A 16,137-nucleotide genomic window follows, 5' to 3' on the forward strand; every position below is an offset into this window, starting at 1 on the left:
GTTCAATGTGGCCTTGGACACATTGAAAACCTCCATGACGGCCAAGGTCAAAGGCATGCTTGAGAAGTTTCTTGATGGTCTCAAAGTTTCCACTGCACCGTTGGAAGTGGTCGATCCCACTAACAACGTGATGGATGCTAACTCCAACAAGGGGGAAGCTACTAGTGCACAAGTTCCTTTGACTAGTGGTAGAAGTGGAAATGGCATATTTGCCCATGTTGAACCTCCAATTACTTATGGAGGACCGGTTCCCTCCACGCATATGAATCATGTTGGTCCTCCTCCCAAGCTTGTGAAAAATGAAGATTTTGCCGCTTGGGTCCATCGCTTTAAATGTCATTCAAATCATAGTTCTAGTAATCTTTGGAGAATTATTGAGCAAGGTTTCTACCCGCACGACCCAAGAAATTTCACTCCTAGAGAAGCTGCGGATCATCAATTCAATGAGTCTGTTCTCTTCATTCTCCAAGAAGCAATTCCACCCGAAGATATTGCACATCTCCGTCCTTTCACCGTGGCCAAGGAAGCATGGCAACACGTTGTTTCCATTTACAAGGGAAGCGCAAGCATTCAACGCTCAAACTTTGAAGTGGTGCAAGATGAAGCCGATGAGTTTGCAATGAATGAAGATCAAGAACCTCGAGAACTTTACCGTAGATTAACCACTCTCACGGTCTCACTCCGAGATCGTGGGAGCAAGGATATGGATGACAATTGGATCAAGCGCAAGTTTCTCAAGGCCATGATGCCTTACCATAAGTCCATGTCCTCCGTCATGCGTCAAAGGCCGGAATTTCACGCCTTGTCCTCAAGTGAAGTGCTGGATGAGTTTGTTGCAATGAGGATCTTGGACAAGACAACCGACAATGCAGTGTTGTGTTCTCAACAAGCAAAGAAGCCCAACCTTGCTTTGAAGGCCAAGGCTAGTGTGGAAGAAGAGGGTGAAGAGAAAGAAGAGGAGTGCTGCCCCTAAGATACCAAGTATGCATATCATGAGCACAAGGCTCTCGCTTCACGGCAATTTTGGAGCAAGAAGAACTCAAGGCCCAATTTCAACAACAACAACTCAAGTGACGCCAAGGGCAAGCAACATCTAAGGACATGCTATAATTGTGGCAATGTGAGACACTTTGTTGCGGAGTGCCAATACGATAAGAGGGAAGACAATGGTGGCAAGCTTATCCGAAAAGACAAGGCCAAGTCCTTCCCCAACAAGAACAACTTCACGAAGAAGACTCCTCCCAAGGGGTTGGTGGCACAAGAAGAGTACAATGAGGATGATGATGATGATGAAGATGGTGAGACGGTTGCCATGGCCTCTGTTGCCATTGCGACAACTTCACGGGTGTCCCGCTTCGATTCACCCAACGAGAACATCACCGCCAAGTGCCTCATGGCTAAAGCCACCAACAAGGTAACCCCCAACATCAAAACTACCATCATTATTAATCCTTCCTTGACAGATTGCATTGATGAAAGTGAGGGGACGAAGGAGGAGGAAAATGAATTTGAGTCTTTTATGAGTAAGCTCAAGGGTAAATCCAAGAAGCACTTTGTTGCTCTCTTGTAACAACTTGGTGAAGCCAATGACATGATCGAGGCTCACGAAGAAACCATCTCTAAGATGGAAGGGCATAGTCGTGACTATGCCGATGAGATATTGGATATCTCTAATGTGCTTGAGGAAGAGAGTGGTCATCATTTGGCTCTTGAGGAGTCACACAACGATGATCATGCTAAATTAAAGAAAGATCTTGATCATGCTCTTGTTGTATCTCGTGTGCTCAATTCCGAGAAAGCTAAACTTCGCGTTGAACATGCTAGACTCAAGAGGATTTTGATATACTTGAAAAGGCTCACAAGGCCTTGAAGGGTACTCATGCTAGCCTCAAAGAGTCTCATGATCAACTCCAAGTGAAGTTAACAAAGGAGAAAGCCACATTTCCTCATATGGTTTTAATTGATAATGCAAATGCTACTAACCCGTGTTGTGAGCATGTGCATCTTGTGGAGAAGAATGCCAAGTTGAAGGAGCAACTTGAGAAAGGCCTTGTGTCTTGCATACAAGGTGAGAAGAACCTCAACAACCTTTTGAGCAATCAAAATGAAGTTGTGGGCAAGGAGGGAATTGGGTTTGCACCCAAGTCCAAGAACAAGAAAAAAATGACAAGACCAAACAACCTCCTCCTCTCAAGCAAACTTTTGTGAAGGAGGGAGAGGGTGCTTCTAAGGAGAAGAAGAACAATGTGAAGGGTGGTGGTGTCAATAAGGGAAATTCCACCCCTTCCAACAAAGCTGGCGACTTTAACCCTTCTTATGTGTTATGTCATGCTAGTGATGGGCATGTTTATGTCAAATTTGTTGGTTCTCCTTATGAGTACATTGAATGGTCTATTTGGGTTCCTAAGACCCTTGTTATTAACATCAAAGGACCCATTACAAAATGGGTATCTAAAACCAAGCATTGATCTCTTGTAGGTGTTTGCTTCCGTTGGGGGATCATGGTTGCTCGATAGTGGAGCCACAAATCATATGACCGGAAGCAAGGACTTGGTGGTGGATGTGCACAAGGTTTCATCTATGCCCACCAATGTCGAGTGGGGTGATCCCTCATCTACTAAGGTATTGGGGCTTGGCAAGGTTGTCATTTCTCATGATCTCACGATCGAGAAAGTCATGCTTGTTGAGTCCCTTGCATACAACTTACTTTCCGTTTGTCAACTTGCACTCATGGGCTTTGCCACCTTCTTTGATATTGATACCGTGGCCTTCTTATGGAGCAAGACTCTTAAAGTAGCCTTTGTTGGGGATGTCGACAACGGTCTTTATGTGATTAAGTTTTCAGATCGACCCACTAAGACCGCGACATGCCTAATGGCTAAAGTTGATGTGGGATGACTTTGGCATCGCCGTTTAGCCCACGTCAATATGAGATCTTTGCAAAGTATTCTCAAGGGGGACCATGTCCGTGGACTAACAAATGTTAGTTTTGCCAAAGATCGTGCTTGCAGTGCTTGTATCGAAGGAAAGCTACATGAGAAGGCTCACCCACCCATGACTATCATCTACTCGAAGAGGCCCTTGGAGCTCCTTCACATGGATCTCTTTGGGCCTCCATCCTTTGATAGTCTTGGGGGTATAAAGTATTGCTTGGTGACTGTGGATGATTATTCAAGATACACTTGGGTATATTTCTTCAATAGGAAGAGTGAGACCCAACAATCCGTCATCGACTTTGCAAATGAAGCTCAACATCAACACAATGCAAAGATATTGACGATAAGAAGTGGCAATGGCACCGAGTTCAAGACCTACACCTTGGATGAGTTTCTTAGTGATGAGGGGATCAAGCATCAATATTCCGCACCTTACACCCCTCAATAAAATGGTGTAGCGGAGAGGAAGGACCGGACGTTGATGGATGCGGCAAGGACCATGATGGCGGAGTTCAAGTCTCCGTACAACTTTTGGGCCAAAGCCATCAACACCGCTTGTCATGCATCAAATCGGCTCTATCTCCGCAAAGGCTTGAACAAGACTCCATATGAGATACTCACCGGCAACAAGCCCAACCTCAAGTACTTCCGGGTGTTCGGGTGTAAGTGTTTCATTCTCAAGAAAGGTGTTCATTTATCTAAATTTGAGGCTAGAGCTCAAGAGGGCATATTTGTTGGTTATGCTACAAACTGTCATGCTTAACGTGTCCTCAATAAGTACATGGGACTTATTGAGGAGACGTGTAACGTAGAGTTTGATGAGAATAACGGCTCCCAAGTGGAGCAAAGTGGTACTTGTGATGTAGGTGATGAAATTCCTCCCCAAGCCATAAGAAGAATGGATGTTGGTATATCCTACCCATTGAGGAATTCCTTGTAGCCGAAGGAGAAGGACAATGTTCCACTCAAGTGGAACCATCACCAACCCAAGACCCACATGCTTCCGAAGTACAAAGTGAAGGTCCTCAATCAAATGAACAAGATCAAGGGCAAGATCAACCTCAAGATGGTAGTGTACTACCAAGTGATGCCCAAGGTCAAGTTCTCACCACCGAGCAAGTTCAAGATCAAGAGCAAGCTCAAGATCAAGAACAAGCTCAAGACGATGCTCAAGATGATCAAGTTACTACTCATCAACTCTCTCTTGAGGAGGAATTGGAGCGTCGTGCCACAAACATTGCATCCAAGCTCACTACCAAATATCATCTCATGAAGAATGTGCTTGGAAGTTTAAGAAAGGGGGTAAGCACAAATATACAATTAGCAAACTATTGTGAACATCACGCGTTTGTTTCTTGTGTTGAACCCCAAAATGTCTATGAGGCACTCGAGGATCCGGATTGGCTTAATGCCATGCATGAAGAACTCAACAACTTCGAGCACAACAAGGTGGGGAGATTGGTGCCAAGGCCAAAGGGGAACCATAACGTCATTGGAACCAAGTGGATATTCAAGAACAAGCAAGATGCTCATGGGATTATCGTTCGCAACAAGGCTCGTTTGGTAGCACAAGGCTACTCCCAAGTCGAGGGTATCAACTACGGTGAAACCTTTGCCCCCGTTGCTCGACTTGAATCTATTCGTTTGTTGATTGCATATGCTTCTCATCATAACTTCAAATGGCAACAAATGGATGTGAAGAGTGCTTTTCTTAATGGTCCTATTAATGAGTTGGTATATGTCAAACAACCCCCGGGGTTTGAGGATACCAACTCGATAAGGCACTCTATGGCCTTAAACAAGCCCCACGTGCATGGTATGAGCACCTTACCGAGTTGTTGCAAGATCGTGGGTTTCAAATTGGGAAAATCGACCCCACTCTTTTTACTAAGAAGGTCAAAGGGGAGTTGTTTGTATGCCAACTATATGTTGATGATATTATCTTTGGTTCTCCTAACAAAGCTTTCAATGAGGAGTTTGCCACTCTCATGACCTGGAAGTTCGAGATGTCCATGATGGGATAGTTGAAGTTCTTTCTTGGGTTTGAAATCAAACAAAGAAGAGAAGGAACCTTCATCAACCAAGCCAAATACACTCAAGCCATGCTCAAGAGATTCAAAATAAGTGATGTCAAGTCGGCTTCCACTCCAATGTCCATCAAATGCCAACTTGACATAGATCCCAATGGTAAAGTGGTGGATCAAACGGTATATCGCTCCATGATTGGCTCCTTGCTTTACCTTTGTGCATCTAGACCGGATATCATGTTTAGTGTGGGAATTTGTGCACGGTTTCAAGCCACACCTAAGGAAAGCCACTATGTAGCGGTCAAGCGAATCTATCGATATTTGGCTCATACCCTAAACTTTGGCTTATGGTACCCAAGAGGAGCTAACTTCAACCTTGTGGGCTTTTCGGACTCGTATTAGGCAGGAGACAAAGTGGATAGGAAGTCCACTTCCGGAGGGTGCCACTTTCTTGGTTGCTCTTTGGTGAGTTGGTCTTCTAAGAAGAAAAGTTGTGTGTCTCTCTCGTCCACCAAAGCGGAGTATGTGGTCGCCGGTAGTTGTTGTGCTCAACTTCTATGGATGAGGCAAACTTTAAAGGATTACAGTGTCATTTGAGACAAAGTGCCTCTTTGGTGTGACAATGAAAGTGCCATCAAGATTTCTCTCAGCCCGGTGGAACACTTCAAGACGAAGCATATTGAGATTCGATATCACTTCATCCGGGATCACATTAGGCGAGGGGAGATCGAGCTCAACTATGTCAACACTCATAACCTTGCAGATATTTTCACGAAGCCCTTGGATGAAGCAAGATTTCGCGAGTTAAGGCATGAGCTAAATATCATTGATTCGAGCAATGTGGCTTGAACCTTTGCACACCCCATCATACTCATCTTGATGTCTTGTTTAGGTGTAGGCATGGACATGGGGGGAGTGTTGTTCTCTCAATGAACTCTCCCTCCCCCCATTATGCATAAATTGATCAACTCTTTCAGATTAGCCATTTTTTATGGTACTTGTGCTTCAAAGACGAGTTTTGGTCATGGGCCCAAGGATAATTCTTCGCGGTGCCATACCAATTGACTCAAACATAGGTGGCTCCGGCCACCGCCCTCTCTCTTTGAGAGGTTTTGGTTCGTGTTTGGTCCTCATTGTCTTTTGCCTTCTTTTGAGCCATGTTTGTGTTTGAGTTTCCTCGTTTGTGCTCGTTTGTGTGTCCAGTTGCTTGTGGATTGCATTGCAAAGGCCGTGTTTTTCTATTTTTGATGAAACATGCACTTTCTTGCGTTTGCGGTACTACCGTGGCAAGCAACGGTACTACCGCTGGAGATGGATTGCTCTTGTGCTTGCACAGCTGCGCCCACGGCACGGTACTACCGCCTCCATCGCGGCAGTAATTTTTTAATGCCGCTGGAGGAGCGGTACTACCGCCCTGTGTGCGGTACTTCCGCCCGGGTGGTACTACCGTGATGACCCGCGGTACTACCGCGTCGTCGCGAGCACGTGGGGGTTAAGAGCGGGCAGGGGGAGTTCCAACTCCCCCATACCCATTCATATATTCCCCTCACAGCGTCTCTCTCTCCTGCCCAAGAACGGCGCCGGAGTACCTCGCCGGATCTCCATCTCCGGCCGCTCTCCTCGCATTCCAACCGGTGGGATCGATCCCCACCTCGCCCTCTTGCCATGGAACCCGGTATCTCCCTTAGTCCCTATCTTTTTGCCCCGTTGTTGTGCTTCTAGGTTTTGGGAGATGCATGTGTAGTTCTTGAGATTTTTGGCTAAATCTTTGCAAGAGGAGATTGTAGGAGAATGCTAGTGCAGTAGATATGCTATTTGGTGTGTTGCAACAATGTAGTTTTGATCAACGGTAGTACCAATCCAGATTTATGGATGTTCCTAGATCCGTTCTTGCGAGATTCAACCGGTGCGCTACTACCGCTCCTCCCAGAGCAGTACTACCGCCTGCTCTAGCGAGATCCGCCCTGTGCGGTACTACCGCTCCGCTGGAGCGGTACTACTGCCCGGCTCGCGGAAGTAAAAAAATTACTTCCGCTCTAGGCACGGTACTATTGTGCCACCCGGCGCAGTACTACTACGGTTAGCAGTTGCAACTTTTTACTTCCGCCTCATGGTGCAGTACTACCATTGACATATAAATTACGTTGTTTTGTCACACTCAATCTCATTTCTACTTGTTTCATTTGGTTTTCGCCTTCGTCTTTGCAATAATTTTTCTCACTCTTCTCGTGTGTTTGTGTTTGTGTGGCATAGGTGGTGGCTCCAGTTCCAATGCCAGGCGCTCGAATCCCAGACGTGACACGAGCTCCAAGCGTCTTGGCAACCAAGAAGCTCCTGAGGGCTGCAGTGCCCCACAACGCGACGTCAAGACCACAGCTACCAAGATCAAGGAGCCCAATGTTGGCATGGATGAGATGCCTCAAGAGGAGTTTCTCATTCGAAGGAAGCTCAACCCCCTACGTCAAGGCTAGGGAGCTCACAAGGGGAAATGACCTGTTCTGGACTAAGCAACAAAACGTTATCTTCTTAGATGTGATCAAGGCCAAGCAGAACACCTATGTGCCAGTTCAGTGGATTGACATGGACCATCTGAAGAAGAACCAGGCATATTTTGGAGAGACTCTAGATTTGGTGGAGCAGTTTGGTATTGAGGGGATCATTACTTTCCACCTTGACTTTGACCCAGAGCTTGTGGCTCAGTTCTTTGCTTCTGTCCACTTCCACATGGATGAGAAGCGGACCATGACTTGGATGACAAATGGGAAGAGGATGACTTCTGAGTGGAAGGAGTTCATGGAGCTGTTGCATGTTCGTGATGAGGGGCTTGATGTTCCCATTGGTGCCCGCCCACATGCCAGCCCCGAGGCTGTCAACAAGAACAAGCTTCAACCCTTTCTTGTTGAGAAGACCCTCCCCAGTGGCAAGAAGTCTTTTGTGCTGAACCCGTTTCTTGACATCATTCACCGGATCTTCTGCAACTCTCTGTTTCCTCGCATAGGCGACAAGGACAAGGTGCACTCTTATCTCGTGGACATGATGCTCATGTGTGAGGCAGCCCGTCGTCAACTACCTAAACCACTTGATATCTCTCACATCATGTGGAGTGAGCTTCAGTTTGTTGTGTTCCACCGTAAGGTGCCCATCTATGGACCTTACTTATTCCTCTTGATCTCGCTTTCCGGGCATAGAATTTCTTGCTCCCAACTGGATTCGCCATGAGCCCATCAAGTTGTGCGAGAAGAACAAGTGGGCTAACACCACTACCCGGCTGGAGGCCGAGGCTGCACGCATGGACGTTGATGAGGATGAGTTTGAGGAGGAGGAGGCTGAGCATAGTTCTACGGGGTATTCACCTCCATCTACTGAGCCATCTTGGGCTAAGAAGCTCAAGGCCAAGATGAAGGCTCTGTTCAGCATGCATGCCAAGGGGCAGTACTAGGCCCATGTTGTTCAGAAGGAGAGTCGCCGACGTGACAAGAGGATCTTGAGGAAGCTTGGCGAGCAAGTCTCGAGCGGGTCAGAGAAGAACATCATTCCTGAGGCTGCCTAGATGGCGAAGAAGGGATATCAGTTGACTGAGTCAGATGGGGAGTCCATTCCTACTACTGAGACAGATGAGGAGCTTGATGGGTGATCACGACAGTGGGAGCTACCACCTGTGTCGTAGGTGGTGTCTCAATGCCAAAGGGGGAGAGAGTGTAGGATTTGCGAGTCTTGTGTCTTGTGTCTTGTGTCTCTTTTCTTTCATTTCGTTGAACCCTCGTTCCTTTGGTTTGGTTTGCTGGTTTGTGTTGGTGTGCGTGTGAGTCCAGGAGACCTTTGCTGTCATATGGTGTGAAACATATGCCCTCAAGCTTATCTTATTGTCTAGTATGTTTAGTAGACTGTGAGCTTATATTATCTTGTGCCCTTTACATGATGCTCACTTACTTTACCTTGCCTCCATGCCTAGTGTCACTTATATTGTTGTAAGGATTGCCTTGTCTATAAAATATAGGGGGAGTGTTGATCCTAGTATGTGTGCCGTGCAGTCCAAAGCATACCTATAGAGTGCACACATCTAGGGGGAGCCTACCTATATTTTATAGATGTTGGGTTTGCTTATGTTCAGCTTATATCCTAACATATATCAATATGCCCTTAACTAAAGTACCTTCTTCTGATAAGAGCCACTCTTAGGGTCGACACTTTTGCAAAAAAAACCTGGGGGCTCCCGCGATCGCTATGGCGATCTGGCGGCAACGGAGATAGTGCATGAGGGACATGGCGTCGCCGACGCCGCCGCCGGCGGTCCCGCCGGAGAAAGGGGGCAGTCCTCCTGGAGAGGGCCTCGAAGGGGGCCTATTCAGCGTGCGGGATTGGGAAATCTTCCGAGCAAGAGCAAGGCGAATCATCCAGCGGGCGGCGAATCGGGACCACTGCCTGGCGCTAGCGAGAAGCAGAGCAAAGGAGATCCCCAGCGTCCTGGCAGGTGAGTTCCTTCCTACTATTGATGCAGGAGTTTCGATCCGGTCAAGTAAGACGAAGATACCAAAGAATCTGGTGTTGGGCGCTTCTTTGGAAGCCGTTGATTCAGACTCTGCGGACTGCCATATGGAGCCAGTGCCTTTGGTAGGATATTCAATTTTCTTAGGAAATAGGGAGAGGAATCAGGGGGGAGCGATTGCAGCTTCGGATTTGATCCGGGGAGATGTTGATTTTAATTGTAATGGCAAAAAAAGAGGAAGTTCCGTTGGAATTGTTAGGAAACGGACTAATCAAGAGCATTTAATTTCTGTTAATTGTATCAATTATGGATTAGAGGATTTGAGGGTGGGGGGCAAGAGGTGCTATATCTATGGCAATAGGGGACACCCCTGTTCCTCACGTAGTATCTCGAATCAGTCTTCTCTGCATATAGTTTCCTCGCACTCGAGCTCAGGTTCAGTGCTGAACACCATGGCTGATGGGGGTGAGATGAAAGAGAGGTCAGTGGAGGCGGCTATGGAGGGTATGGTGAACGCGGGAGGGGTGCTTGCCGCGGCAGAGGAGCTGCGATCTCAGTCGGCAATGATCGGGGCTAGGGTTTCCCTGATCCAGCCTTCTCCGGATCGGCTGGGGAAGATGGTGTCGAGGCGCTCCCGTGGCAACTGCACGCCTCTCGTCATCGACGTGGAGGCGGCTCGCAAGGCCGTCCGCGGTTTTCTGGTGGTCGGGCGCCTCCTCTCCCCCTTCAAGGTTAATCCGAGAGTCATTGTCGACGACCTTCGGAACACGGCTTGGAAGAACCAAGGGGTCATCACCATCCAAGAGGTGGCCAGCGACGACGGGAGGTTCATCCTCAACTTAGCCGCCGAGAGTGACCGTCGGTTCGTGCTTAAGGCGCAGCCATGGCACTTCAAGTAGGACGGCCTCATCTTCGCCGAGTTCGACGGCAAGGGCGACCCGGCGGAGGTTGACCTTGGCGTCATGACCATATGGGTCTAGGTACGCGACCTCCCGTTTGAGCTCAAGACGGAGAGTGTAGGGTGGTCTCTCGAGGATCAACTGGGAGAGGTGCTGGAGGTATCGCACCGTAACCATCTTATTGTTGAAAAACATTTGCGTGTTCAGGTGAAGATTTTATTGCATGAACCTCTGAAGAGCTCTGTAGTGATTACCCCTTTAGGTAGCTCAAAGATTCTTAAATTTGATGTAAAGTATGAGAAGCTACCTTTGTACTATGAGTGTTGTGGGATAGTAGGTCATACTTCTGAGAGATTTTGTAAAATCCCAAGTGAGGAGAGAGTAGTTTGCTTCCCAAAAAACCTTAGTGTTGAGCCTTATTGGAAGAGCCAAGGTGCTAGCAGGAGGGGTCTCCTCTTCGGTAACTACTCTTGCGGCGGCAATCATATGTCTACAGGCATCGTCGACAACAACATCGCCAAACCCGCCGACGTCGTCAAGGTGGCCACTGCCGTGGATGGTCTCACGGTCTCTGATAAAAGGGTTGGCTCTTCCGTCAAGATGACCACCGGCCAGGAGGGCCGGGCTCGAGGGGTCTTGCCGCGTGCACCGGCAGGCGCGTCACTTGGTCAGGAGGATCAGGGGGTGCGATGGCTGCTCTTGCCAGGCAGGACCTTGAGGTCCAGGGCAAAGCAGCCCTGGAGGACTTGCGCCAGGAGGGGATGCAAGACCAGCAGCTGCAGGCTAATGTTGACTCGGTCCAAGACCTCTTGGCGGGTCAGGTGGCCACTTGCAGTCAATTACAGGGAACACCCAGCCAGGTCCCAGCGCCTGGTGGTGATAATGGTAGCCTCCTCTTCCAGTCAGGGGTGCTAGAGGCACTGTCCAGCGCGGTTGCCGCAAGGATCGCTACGGCAGGTGGTGGTACGAAAAATAATGTCGTACGCTTTACATTCAGTGCAGCTAAAAACTCTATGCAGGGCAACTCAAAAAAGAAAGACAAAAAAAGGGGTGCCAAATAGAGCTGAGGATGCCCGCAAGCAAGTACTAGGGAAAAAAAGAGGCATCCTTCTGGGATTCAGCGGACGGGTAGTGACTTAGAGTTTTCCTTTGAAAAAGAGATGGATAGCTATGAGCGCATGTTATATGGTGATGTAACCGTCTCATCCAAACGGGTGTGTACGGGTAGAGTTGTAGCTGTCCAGGATGAGGAGGGCGGGGTTACACACGTCGCAAAGGAGACCGACGAGAAGGAAGAAGAGTATGTTCCGCAGGGAGTGGAATCGGTTGGCGAAGAGAAAGACGAGATTGGCACATCGGCGGCCTCCGAGGAGGAGGACCGCCGGGCCAAATGAAAATCCTAGGATGGAACTTCCGTGGTATGCTCTCCAACACGGCAGTTCGTGAGCTTCTGGACCTATAGGAGCGTACAAGGGCAGATTTAATTTTCCTTTCTGAATCCCATTTGAATAATGGTAAAGCCGATGAGCTTCATCGTAATTTAGGTTTTGATTCTATGTTTGTAGTGGAAAGCGATGGTAAGGCCGGTGGCCTAGTTTTGTTTTATCATAAGTCGAATAAAATCGAGTTGAACTATGTCTCGCCCCACTTTATTGATATTGTTTTTATGAATGAGGAAGTGGTTTAGTGACAGTTCATGGGTTTCTACGGTCGTCCGAAATGGAATGAGCGCCATCTTTCTTGGGACGATATTCGCAATCTATATAGTAAGGGCGATCACCCCTGGGTTGTTTTGGGGGACTTTAATGAAATTTTATACCCGTCGGAAAAAGAGGGTGGTATGGCTAGACCACTTGGTATGATGAGAGAATTTCGTGAATGCCTAATGGATTGCGGGTTGGATGACCTTGGCTATACGGGTGACCTGTTCACTTGGAGGAGAGGCGAAATACGTGAACGTCTTGATGGGGGGGTCTCTAATATAGCGTGGGCGAACAAATTTCCACGAGCGGTTGTAATCAACGAAGAACATGTTCATTTTGACCACCGCCCAATCGTACTGGATATGGATTACTTGGATGAAAAAATCTTTAAATGACCAGAGGGGCGGGTTAAACAGTTTGAGGCGAGGTGGTTGAAGGAAGAGACTGTCACTGAAATTGTTAAGGCATCTTGGGAGAAAGCAAGACTTGCAGGTATAGGACCGTCGCTCGCTGATCGTACGAGAGCAGTACATGCTGATCTACATACTTGGGACCGGGAAACTCTAAAAGGACCAAAGGTGAGAATTAGGAAATTAAAAAAAGAATTGGAGAGACTAAGGCGGGGCCCATTAAATAAGGAGTCTCAAGGTCGTCAGAAGGAAATTATTGTGCTAATTGAAAATATCTTGGATCAAGAGGAAATTTTCTGGTTACAAAGAGGAAGGGCGAACTGGTTGATGCACGGGGATCGTAATACGTCTTTTTTCCATAATGCTGCCACGGCTAGGAAAAAAAGAAATAATATAAAGAAACTATTAGATGAGTCTGGAAAATGGTTAACAAAAAATGATTTGACGAATCACATAACTAAATATTTCACAAAGCTTTTCACATCGGAAGTTCAGCATCCGAATCAAGAAGTTTTATCACTTGTGCGTAAGAGAGTGTCAAACGAAATGAACAATGCTCTACTTGCTCCTTATACCGCGTGATAACCCACAAGTATAGGGGATCGCAACAGTTTTCGAGGATAGAGTATTCAACCCAAATTTATTGATTCGACACAAGGGGGGCCAAAGAATATTCTCAAGTATTAGCAGTTGAGTTGTCAATTCAACCACACCTGGATAACTTAGTATCTGCAGCAAAGTGTTTAGTAGCAAACTAATATGATAGTAGTGGTAATGGTAACAAAAGTAACGGTAGCAAAAGTAATATTTTTGGTGTTTTGTAGTGATTGTAACAGTAGCAACGGAAAAGTAAATAAGCGAAGAACAATGTAGGAAAAGCTCGTAGGCATTGGATCGGTGATGGAGAATTATGCCGGATGCGGTTCATCATGTAACAATCATAACATAGGGTGACACAGAACTAGCTCCAATTCATCAATGTAATGTAGGCATGTATTCCGAATATAGTCATACGTGCTTATGGAAAAGACCTTGCATGACATCTTTTGTCCTACCCTCCCGTGGCAGTGGGGTCCTAGCGGAAACTAAGGGATATTAAGGCCTCCTTGTAATAGAGTACCGGAACAAAGCATTAGCACATATTGAATACATGAACTCCTCAAACCATGGTCATCACCGGGAGTGGTCCCGATTATTGTCACTTCGGGGTTGCCGGATCATAACACATAGTAGGTGACTATAGACTTGCAAGATAGGATCAAGAACTCACATATATTCATGAAAACATAATAGGTTCAGATCTGAAATCATGGCACTCGGGCCCTAGTGACAAGCATTAAGCATAGCAACATCAATCTCAGAACATAGTGGATACTCGGGATCAAACCCTAACAAAACTAACTCGATTACATGATAAATCTCATCCAACCCATCACCGTCCAGCAAGCCTACGATGGAATTACTCATGCACGGCAGTGAGCATCATGAAATTGGTGATGGAGGATGGTTGATGATGACGATGGCCACGAATCCCCCTCTCTAGAGCCCCGAACGGACTCCAGATCAGCCCTCCCGAGAGGTTTTGGGGCTTGGCGGCGGCTCCATATCGTAAAATGCGATGGATCCTTCTCTCTAATTTTTTTCTCCCCGAAAGTGAATATATGGAGTTGGAGTTGAGGTCGGTGGAGCGTCAGGGGGCCCACGAGGTAGGGGGCGCGCCCAGGGGGGCAGGCGCACCCCCCACCCTTGTGGACAGGGTGTGGGCCCCCTGACGTGGATTTTTCTTCCAGTATTTTTTACATTTTCCAAAAAGATGTTCCGTGGAGTTTCATGTCATTCCGAGAACTTTTGTTTCTGCACATAAATAACACCATGGAAAGTCTGCTGAAAATAGCGTCAGTCCGGGTTAGTTCCATTCAAATAATGCAAGTTAGAGTCCAAAACAAGGGCAAAAGCGTTTGGAAAAGTAGATACGATGGAGACGTATCAACTCCCCAAATCTTAAACCTTTGCTTGTCCTCAAGCAATTCAGTTGATAAACTGAAAGTGATAAAGAAAAACTTTTACAAACTCTGTTTGCTCTTGTTGTTGTAAATATGTAAAGCCAGCATTCAAGTTTTCAGCAAAGATTATGACTAACCACATTCACAATTACACTTAGGTCTCATGTTTACTCATATCAATGGCATAATCAACTAGCGAGCCATAATAATAAATCTTGGATGACAACACTTTCTCAAAACAATCATGATATAATATAACAAGATGGTATCTCGCTAGCCCTTTCTGAGACCGCAAAACATAAATGCAGAGCACCTTTAAAGATCAAGGACTGACTAGACATTGTAATTCATGGTAAAAGAGATCCAATCATAGTCATACCCAATACAAATTAATAGTAATGGATGCAAATGACAGGTGCGCTCTCCAGCAAGTGCTTTTTAATAAGAGGGTGATGACTCAACATGAAAGTAAATAGATAGGCCCTTCGCAGAGGGAAGCAGGGATTTGTAAAGGTGCCAGAGCTCGATTTTGAAATAGAGATAAATAATATTTTGAGTGGCATACATTCATTGTCAACATAACAACCAAGAGATGGCGATATCTTCCATGCTACACACATTATAGGCGGTTCCCAAACAGAATGGTAAAGTTTATACTCCCCCTCCACCAACAAGCATCAATCCATGGCTTGCTCGAAACAACGAGTGCCTCCAACTAGCAACATTCCCAGGGGGAGTTTTGTTTGCAATTATTTTGATTTAGTTTGCATAAAGCATGGGACTGGGCATCCCGGTGACTAGCCATTTTCTCGTGAATGAGGAGCCGAGTCCACTCCTCTTGAGAATAACCCGCCTAGCATGGAAGATACGGACAGCCCTAGTTGATACATGAGCTATTCGAGCATACAAAACAGAATTTCATTTGAAGGTTTAGAGTTTGGCACATACAAATTTACTTGGAACGGCAGGTAGATACCGCATATAGGAAGGTATAATGGACTCATATGGAATAACTTTGGGGTTTAAGGGATTGGATGCACAAGCAGTATTCCCGCTTAGTACAAGTGAAGGCTAGCAATAGACTGGGAAGCGACCAACTAGAGAGCGACAACAGTCATGAACATGCATTAAAATTAATGAACATTGAGTACAAGCATGAGTAGGATATAATCCATCATGAACATAAATATCGTGAAGGCTATGTTGATTTGTTTCAACTACATGTGTGAACATGTGCCAAGTCGAGTCACTTAAATCATTCAAAGGAGGATACCACCCACTATACCACATCACAACCATTTTAATAGCATGTTGGCACGCAAGGTAAACCATTATAACTCATAGCTAATCAAGCATGGCACGAGCAACTATGATCTCTAATTGTCATTGCAAACATGTTTATTCATAATAAGCTGAATCGGGAACGATGAACTAATCATATTTACAAAAACAAGAGAGGTCGAGTTCATACCAGCTTTTCTCATCTCAGTCAGTCCATCATATATCGTCATAATTTCCTTTCACTTGCATGACCGAACGATGTGAAAATAATAAGAGTGCACGTGCATTGGACTAAGCTGGAATCTGCGAGCATTCAATAAACAGGAGAAGACAAGGCAATATGGGCTCTTGGTTAAATCAACAATAATGCATATAAGAGCCACTTCAACAAT

This window comes from Aegilops tauschii, chromosome 4 (genome assembly GCF_002575655.3).
Source record: "Aegilops tauschii subsp. strangulata cultivar AL8/78 chromosome 4, Aet v6.0, whole genome shotgun sequence".
Taxonomy (NCBI): Eukaryota; Viridiplantae; Streptophyta; class Magnoliopsida; order Poales; family Poaceae; genus Aegilops; species Aegilops tauschii.